This window comes from Nelumbo nucifera, chromosome 1 (assembly GCF_055504915.1).
Source record: "Nelumbo nucifera cultivar China Antique chromosome 1, China Antique-T2T, whole genome shotgun sequence".
In the NCBI taxonomy this organism is placed as follows: domain Eukaryota; kingdom Viridiplantae; phylum Streptophyta; class Magnoliopsida; order Proteales; family Nelumbonaceae; genus Nelumbo; species Nelumbo nucifera.
In genome coordinates this window covers 92,461,115-92,469,874 of record NC_142649.1, presented here as the reverse complement: position 1 = coordinate 92,469,874, position 8,760 = coordinate 92,461,115, and the positions used below count along the sequence as shown (strand labels likewise).

General features: G+C 37.7%; 1 non-coding gene across 1 annotated transcript; it reads left to right on the top strand.

Moving 5' to 3' along the window:
- Positions 1–3,107: 3,107 nt before the first annotated feature.
- LOC148803558 (small nucleolar RNA R71) lies at positions 3,108–3,214 on the top strand. The gene has a single exon (XR_016081534.1). It is a non-coding gene; the product is annotated as a small nucleolar RNA R71 (small nucleolar RNA).
- Positions 3,215–8,760: the final 5,546 nt, after the last annotated feature.

The following is an 8,760-nucleotide window of genomic DNA, read 5'->3' as shown; positions in this document are numbered from 1 at the left end:
AGAGCTCATTTGATGGGTTTCAAGGGGTACACTGTCTTCAGCAGTGCATTCGGCCAGGCCTTGTAACAAAGGCTGGGCTGAACCCATGTGGCTGATGTGTAGATCAATGTTTGGGTCCCACGCCATACAAGGAAGCCCAACTGGGCAGCAATTTGGAAGGTTTTTTGAGTACATAACCTTAATGGGCCTTAAGCCCATTTCGAACTGGGCTGATTTGATCAGTCATTTAATGGGGGGCGAATTCTGAAGTGGGTCAGCTAAAAGGATTGGGCTTAGACCCTGTCCACTCAGGGAGTCCAAGATCTAAATAAGATTTAGATCTGGAAACCTCCTAATTAGATTAGGAGACAGCTGATCTGATTTGCAGATAAGATAAGGATTATCCCTTATCACTAAGGGACTTCTAACCCAAATATGATTTGGATTAGCAACTCCTAATCTGATTAGGAGCTGATCCCTTTAAGATTATAAAAGGGGAAGGGGGAGGCAGCCTTGAAGCACACAACAACATCAAAAGCATTCTTCTATTTAAGAAAGAGAGATTAAGAGATTTCCTGCATACTGCGAATTCTCTTCTGCCGCCACCTTCCTGCCATTGCCATTCCTTCAGTTCGATCTCCAGTTCTTGGGAGCAATCAAGATTGGATCTTGATTTCAATCTTTTGGGAAAAGATTGATTGGAGCTGTACTCACAAGCCGTCCAGTTGATTCTTGCGAAGGGTCAAGTTCTTTTGAAGAACATTGCTGATTCTGCTCCATCCTTCACTGCGCCATCTTCAGTGGGAGCAGATTTTGGATCCTCCTTGGGCGTGAACACCTCCATTGGGAGATAGTATTTCTCCGTATCAGGTATAATCCTCTCCCACTCCTTTTGGTTCAGATCTGGTTCAGTTTATGGTTCCAGATTAATCCTTGAAAATATGATTTTCTAAATAGGGAATACAATTCCCAGTTGAAGGGAGAGATAAAATTTTTGAAATTCACCCCTTATTCCGCAATCTTTGGGCGTCCATAGGATGGATCTCTCATCCCTTCAAAACTATACAAGCATGCATCAAATGAAGATCCAAAAACAGAGAAGTCATCCATAAATATCTTCATAAAATCATCAATGAAATCCGAAAATAGAGACATCATGCATCTTTGAAAAGTATTAGGGGCATTGCACAAAGCAAAAGGCATTCTCCTAAATGCAAATGTTCCATAAGGGTATGTAAAGATAGTTTTCTCTTGGTCTTCAGGAGCAATGAGAATTTGGTGATAACCAGAATAACCATCAAGAAAACAATAAAATTCCTGACCAGCAAGTTTTCAATCATTTAATCAATAAAGGGAAGGGGAAATGATCTTTTCTAGTAGCATCATTCAATTTCTTATAGTCGATACATACCCTCCAACCTGTTACTGTTGGAGGAAATGATCTTTTCTCCCAAATAGGCTACCCTTATGCTTCTCATCTAAAATTTGTTCATTCACATCAAAAGAGATAGCAATGAAATTTTCTATAGGATCATCTAACCTAAATGCATGAAATTTTCTTTCTGCCAAATCATCAATGCAATCTACCATTAAGACTTCTTTTTCATCATTGGAATGTTTCATAGCCTTAAAAACATTAAAAATAACTTCCTCGTCATTAATTCTAAGGCAAAGTTTTCCTTGTTGGACATCAATTAAAGCTCCTCCTGTGGCAAGAAAAAGGTCTCCCTAAAATTAGGGGCATATCATAATCTTCTTCCATGTCCAAAACAATAAAGTCAATAGGAAAAATAAATTTATCTACTTTTACCAAAACATCTTCCACTACACCCCTTAGATATTTGATACTTCTGTCAGCCAATTGTAGAGAAACAGTGGTAGGTGTTGGCTCCCATAATCCAAGCTTCCTGAATACAGAAAAAAGCATCAAATTAATGCTTGCACCAAGATCACATAAAGCCTTATTGAAATTAATTTCGCTAATGGTGCATGGAATAGAAAAGCTCCCTGGATCCTTGAGTTTTGGAGGTAATTTATTTTGTAGGATTGCTGAGCATTCCTCTTTAAGTTTTACCATCTCAAACTCCTCCAACTTTCTTTTGTTTGAAATTATTTTTTTCAAAAATTTGGCATAACTTGGCATCTGAGAAATAGCATCAAGAAGAGGAATCTTAATATGCAACTTTTGAAACACCTCTAGAAATTTAGCAAATTGCTTATCCAAGTTAGCCTTAAGAAATCTTTGACGAAAAGGAAGAGGGGGTTTGTAGGACTTTAAGTTAAGAGTAGAAGAACTTCCCTTTTTCTCCATTAATGACTCGTAATCTCATTCTTTGGCTTCAAGGTTTCGGCTTTCTTCCTCTTTTACATGTTCATCATCTTTTTCTTCTTTTCTGAGTTCTTTTTCACTTCATAGAGTGATGGCCTTTACTTGTTCCCTAGGATTCTTGTCGATATTGCTAGGTAATCCTCCTTGTGGTCTTACCGAAATTGCTTGAGCAAGTTGTCCAATTTGAGTTTCCAACCCTTGAATTCTTGCCTCCATACTGTTGATAAATTTTGCCATCATATCCTCTAAATTTGGCTTCTTCTCTTGTGGATTTTGTTGTTATTGCTGCTGAAAGCCGGGAGGTGCTCTTTATTGGTTATTACTCCAAGAAAAATTTGGATGGCTTCTTCATCCTAGATTGTAAGTGTTGGAGTAGGGATTGAAATTGGACCTGTTGTCACTATAAGAAACAAAATTAGCTTGTTTGGAAGAAGAAGAAAATGGATTTCCTACTTGACAATCTACACTAGCGTGCCCCCCTTGCCCACAAAGCTCACAAGAAGGAAAGGGAACAGAAGAAACACTCATAGCTGAAATCCCCAAATTTTTTAATTTCTTATTTAATGCAACAAGTTGAGCCGATAAACCAGTGATAGAATCAACATTATAAATTCCAACTCCCTTTTTATTTGCTCTCTCATTGCCCCATTGATAACTATTGGCCGCCATCTCCTCCAAAAGTTCATATGCTTCTTTGGGAGTTTTTTTCATAAGGGTACCACCTGTAACTGCATCTAACAATGAACGATTATATTGATTAATTCCACTATAAAAAGTTTGCACTTGCATCCAAACAAGTAGACCATGGTGAAGACACTTTCTAAGCAGTTCCTTAAATCTCTCCCATGACTCATATAAGGTTTCATTATCAAATTGAGAAAAAGTTGTTATGTCATTCCTTAATTTAGCCATTTTAGCAGGTGGAAAATACTTAGATAAAACTTTTGTGCCAAATCATCCCATGTAGTAATCAAACCTGTAGGAAGAGAGTTAAGCCAATCTTTTGATTTATCCCTTAAGGAGAAAGGAAATAACGTAAGTCTAATGGTATCATCATTAACTCCATTATGCTTAAAAGTATCATATATTTCAAGAAAATTAGTAATATGAGAGTTAAGGTCATCATTGGGGCCAGAAAATTGCACACTCATCTGGATCATCTGAATAATTGTAGGCTTAATCTCAAAACTATTTGCTTGCACATTTGGCCTCCTAATGCTTGATGTAATACCATCCAGAGTAGGTATAGCGTAGGAGATCAATGTTCTTAGATTATTTTGGTATTGAGCCATCTTGTTCTTTCTCTCCCTCATTTGCTTTTTCAAAGTCCTTTTGATTTCTTTATCAAAGGGTACTAATTCTCTGCCCCTAGTGTGTGTCATGCACTAGGAACCTTCAAAGAAAAGAAAAAGAAAGAAAAAAAATTAAAAATTTCCTAAAAAATTTTATAAAGTCGAACCTAAAAGAAATTAAAAGGGAAAATTTTAAATCTGAAAATAAAAACAAATAGATGTTCAATCTAAGGCTAATTCAGGTAGTTTTGATATGCAATAAACTAGTCCCCAGCAACGGCGCCAAAAACTTGTTGTGTAATTTACGCACAATTAATTCAGACAAGTGTACCTTAGTCAAATGTGCGTATAATGATGAGAAAAATGTCAATCCCACAGAAACTAGATCACGGTACCAAATCAATTTTAAACTAACCTAAGTTGAACTCATGAACCAATTGAATGAATAAAAACTAAAAGAATTAATGCAAATCCAAGAACTTAATAAAAACTAAAATGATGGATGAATGTAGCTAGGGTTTAGATTTCATTAAATCAATGTTATATAATTACCTATTTAATCCAATTTAAGACTGAAATTACCCTAAGGTATACTAAAGTTATTTGCATGTGATGGTAGATTCCCTAAATTAATTAATAAGCTTTCTCAAGTCATATTAATCCTTTATTAATCCAATTCTACCATCAAATTTCTAAGTGGTTTTCAAAAGGAAAAATAAGCATTAATTTCTTTGGAAACCTCTAATCGTAGAAGGGGATTTGACTCACTAAGCTTCCTTGATTCCCACACATGAGCTAATCATCTTTCGATATCATAGTCTATCATGCGATTTTTATTGCCTAGGGATCTAATTCATAACAACCCTTTGGTCAGTCATGCATGAATCATCAAATCATTAAAAGATTGGCCAATTCTTTTAAAGCATTAAGCATAGCAATAAAAATTCCTCATGCAAATAATAAAGGTCTTGAATTGAATTAAACAAATAACTATATAATCTTAAGATCAAAATCCATCTAAACCCTAGCTAAGAGAATTTAGCTAGACATCATTAAATTCAACATACTCAAGAAAATTAAAGGGGAAACACAGCAAGAACACATCAAAGAATGAATAGAATAACAAGAAAACTTTAGCCTTTGAAGGTAGAAGACAAGTTCAGCAACTAAACCTTTCTCCTTCTTGAATTCGGATTCTTCCTCTCCTTCTCTGGCATGCTGAAATTGCTTCCTCTTCTCTTCTGATGTGTTGAGACTGCTTCCTCTTCTCTTCTCTGCTGAATTCTCTCTAAGGATGTACCTCTTTGCCTTGAGTCTATGGTCCTTTTTATAGTGTAGCCTCCCCTCAATTGCATCTCAATGCAGACTCCTAATTCAACACAAATTAGGTCTCTTAGTCTTTATCTCATTTGAATTCCTATCTCTTCTGCACTGCCAACTGCTAGACCCGAAACTTGTAGCTCCAATTGCACTTGGTTGGCGGTAGAAATAGGTTGAGTGATAAACACAAGAGTTGTAGCCCTATCTCTTAGATTTAATTATCCGTTTGAATCACATCAATATGAATTGTAGGCAGAAAGTTATGCCCAAAATACGGAAACTATATCAAAACAGGAAATTTCCCAATTTTTGTGCATATATATCAAATCCGATTTCAATGGATTCTCTCCTTCATGGCTACATCATGGAGCATCATTGTTGCATGGTCGTTCCTCTATGATTATCTTGATCAATTAAATTGAACTCTTCCTTAAAATTGCACAATTAAGCTCCAAATCATCTTGCAAGACAATTTCATCATAATTAATGCAATACCATGCTAACTCCAAAAACATTATTACCAAAATCATCAAGTTAGAGGTATGAAAATATGTACAAATATAGACTTATCAAGGTCGATTATGGTGGGGGTCCACAGCTAATATGTCCTCTGGTGTGAACTCCACACTGGTTCGGTTGGGCCGGTAAGATTTTAATGGTCTCCTGAAGACCTCTGCCAGTGCTCTAATGACCAGTTTTCTTGTCGTTATGCTCACCCCTTGTTTAGTGAAAAAGTGTTGGAGCTCCGAGCATTGTTCAAGTTTCTCTATCAGCATGTCGGGTTGGTGTTGACCTGGCACCCCCACTACATTAATGCTCCCCCTAGGTATGGGCTGGGAGGGGGTCAGTTTCTATTTGCACTAGATCTTTCTTTACGAACTCATCTAGTTTTACCTTTTGCACAAATAGCCTTTTAGAGAGAAGCAATCCATCAAATCATGATATGGCAATTAGTGATAGTTGCACCATCTTCCGCTGCATCTATCCTTTTTCGGGTCTACTCTTGCTGGTGGCGGTCGAAAGTTGATCACCCTGTCTTTGACCAGTTTATTCATTATCATAATTAGCACTTCCTTTGTGCAGGGGAAGGGAGGAGGGATCGACAGGTCATTCCTTCTTCCTTGGGCAGTGTTGCGGTAATAAGGCCCTTGCCTGGGCCCTCCGTTATTCCGAGGCTTCCAGTCGACTACATAAGCTTCATTTCTCCCATACAGTGTAGGCTGGTTTAAGGTGTTCTTGACTGTGCGCGTTGTCCTCTCCACGCACCTCCACAGTTGGTTGAACATTTCTATTTCTATGTTCTCAAAGCCTATCTTGTAGGCAAGCTGCATTCCCTATACGCACTGCTCGACGAAGCTCTTCTTTGCAGCGTGTTCATCAAAGACAAAATGGGTCAATTTTTGAAACCTCATGACATACTCCAAGAGGTCTTCTCCCAAGCTCTACTCTATTTTCTCAAGTTGGCCATTGTCAGCTTCCTTTCCAAAGAGAATCATTTCGACAAGAATCTTTTTGCCAATTCAGCCCACGAGTCAGTACTTCTTGCAGTGAGGTTGATGAACCAGGTATATGCTGTTAGACAGTTTTGTATGCCCTTAGCTTCAATCAGAATGATGTACTTTATGAGTTTATTGTAAATGAATAAAAGTGCATATTTGATTCATGTCCCCTTGGTATGTTTCTGTGTAATACCCTTAAACTAGACACTTAATGAGACTCGTGTTAGTTTAGAATATTCACAGCTAGTGGGTCGGTCTGGGGAGACCTATCCTGATAAAGCTGACACTGTGGTGCCACCAAGTCGGTTGGGGTGGCCTGTCTCAGCTGCCAGGGTGAGACCCTAGGCACACACAGTGTAGGATTAATTGAATCTTTAAACTGGACCAGATTTCTAGTATTGCCCTGGACCTTGGAGATTAATGGGCAAAACTGGAAAGTTACACCCAACCCCTAGACTCGATTATGATACTGCACTAGGTGTCGGATTGGGCTGTCTATGATGTACCAATCAGTGAGATCCTTAGCGTGGGTCAAAACCTAGGTATGTTGGGACAGTCTAAGAATTCATCTGAGTGGGTGATCATAGTGACAGGATCGGCCCCTTTGTCGGACAAAGGTAATGATCGGGGAGACACTCTCACTGATGGAAACCAAGACTGTCGGCAGCCGATTTCAATCGTTGAGATTTGTTTTTAAAAAATATGTTTTATATGAGATATAAAAGTATATATATTATGGTTTCTAAAATGTCTACAAAAGGTTTTAATTCCCGGGATCCGTATAAGTAGAGAGTGCAACATTGTTCCTTGCAGCCAAGGGAGAGGTCCTCTCTTGTCGGGCAGTGTTTGATCATTATGGACTAAGAGGTTAAGTGTAAGACCATTCAGGGTAATACCTGATGGGCTAATCTTGCATCTGCCCACAGTCCCTGGGTGTTACAAGGTGGCTTGGCCCAGGGACCATAGAGCCCATTTGATGGGTTTCAGGGGGTGCACTGTCCATAGCAGTGTATTCAGCCAGGCCTTATGACAAAGGCTGGGCTGAACCCATGTGGATGATGTGTAGAGTATCGTCGGGCCAGGTACGCGTGCACCTCATCGCAGGTTCAACCTGGGTTTGCTTTGCGCTTATGCTAAGAATAAGTTTATCACAAGTGTGCCAGACCTATGATACATTGTAGGTTCATCGTAGAGGAAAGATTGGCTGCAAGCTTATCGCAAACGTCCATGTGGTATCAATCCAGTGTTCATTGTGCTCTGAGGGACTAAGCGGGCACTATGTACCTATAGTTACTAGTGGCATCTAGACGTTCAACCCTTGGGGTATAGGAACTGGATCTATAACCCTTATTGAAAATGTGCATACTATTTCTATAATCAAAATGGGAAGCTAAAGAGCAATTAAATTAGGTGCATGTATTTTGATACTCTTGTCTCTTGTGGGTAAGCACATCTTTGTTTTAGATTTAACTTCTATGATGTAGGGCAATATAACAAATTGAAAAGACAAATATTTGTCGGCCTCTTAGGAGTAAACTTTTCCTCCATAATCAATCAGTTTAGATCATCTGTCAAATGTGCAAAATTTTCTTGATACCTTTACAAATATTTGATTTATCATTGTTCATATATACAATTTGTTTTGATACATCATCACAACAATTAGATAAGCCAAAACTGCTCGTTAATAATAAAATAATTGGCTTGATAATATTGATTGATAAGCCTATCATGAACAAAATTTTTAAGATCTTTCAATGCAAGCCCAAGTGTTGAAAATTTTAAAGATCGTCACATTTAACCTACTGGGCTGAAAATTTTCAAATAGGGGAGGGTCAATAAAGTAGAAATGGAAGCAATGGACAAATCCATTGAAGAAGAAACATGGTTTCTTCATATTCTTGAACCAGTGTCAATTTTGTAATTTCTGTGTTTTGGATTTTAGTAATTTCAAGATCATTCAAATTTATTTTCTTATTCATTAGTCTTAGGAATAAGATTAGTTATCTTAAAGGAATAAGATTAGGGAAAGCGGTGACTTGAGAATTAAAATAAGGGGGAACCTCGTGAATGCTTTAGGTGGACATGCTGAAAAGTAGGACTCAAAACCAAAAAAATAATAATTGAAAGGACTTATTACTAAAACTTAAAAGCTTAGGTCAGATGAAAAGTGAACACAGAAAACATGAGGGAAAAAAATACAATAAGTAATACTAGAAAAAAGCAGAGGTAAGCTAAACACAGGTTCAAACTGGATACCAAGAAAACTTCACTTACCTATTTAGAAGAAACCAGGCATCAATATTAAGACTGAAATGAGAATCAAGCCATGAGCTAATTT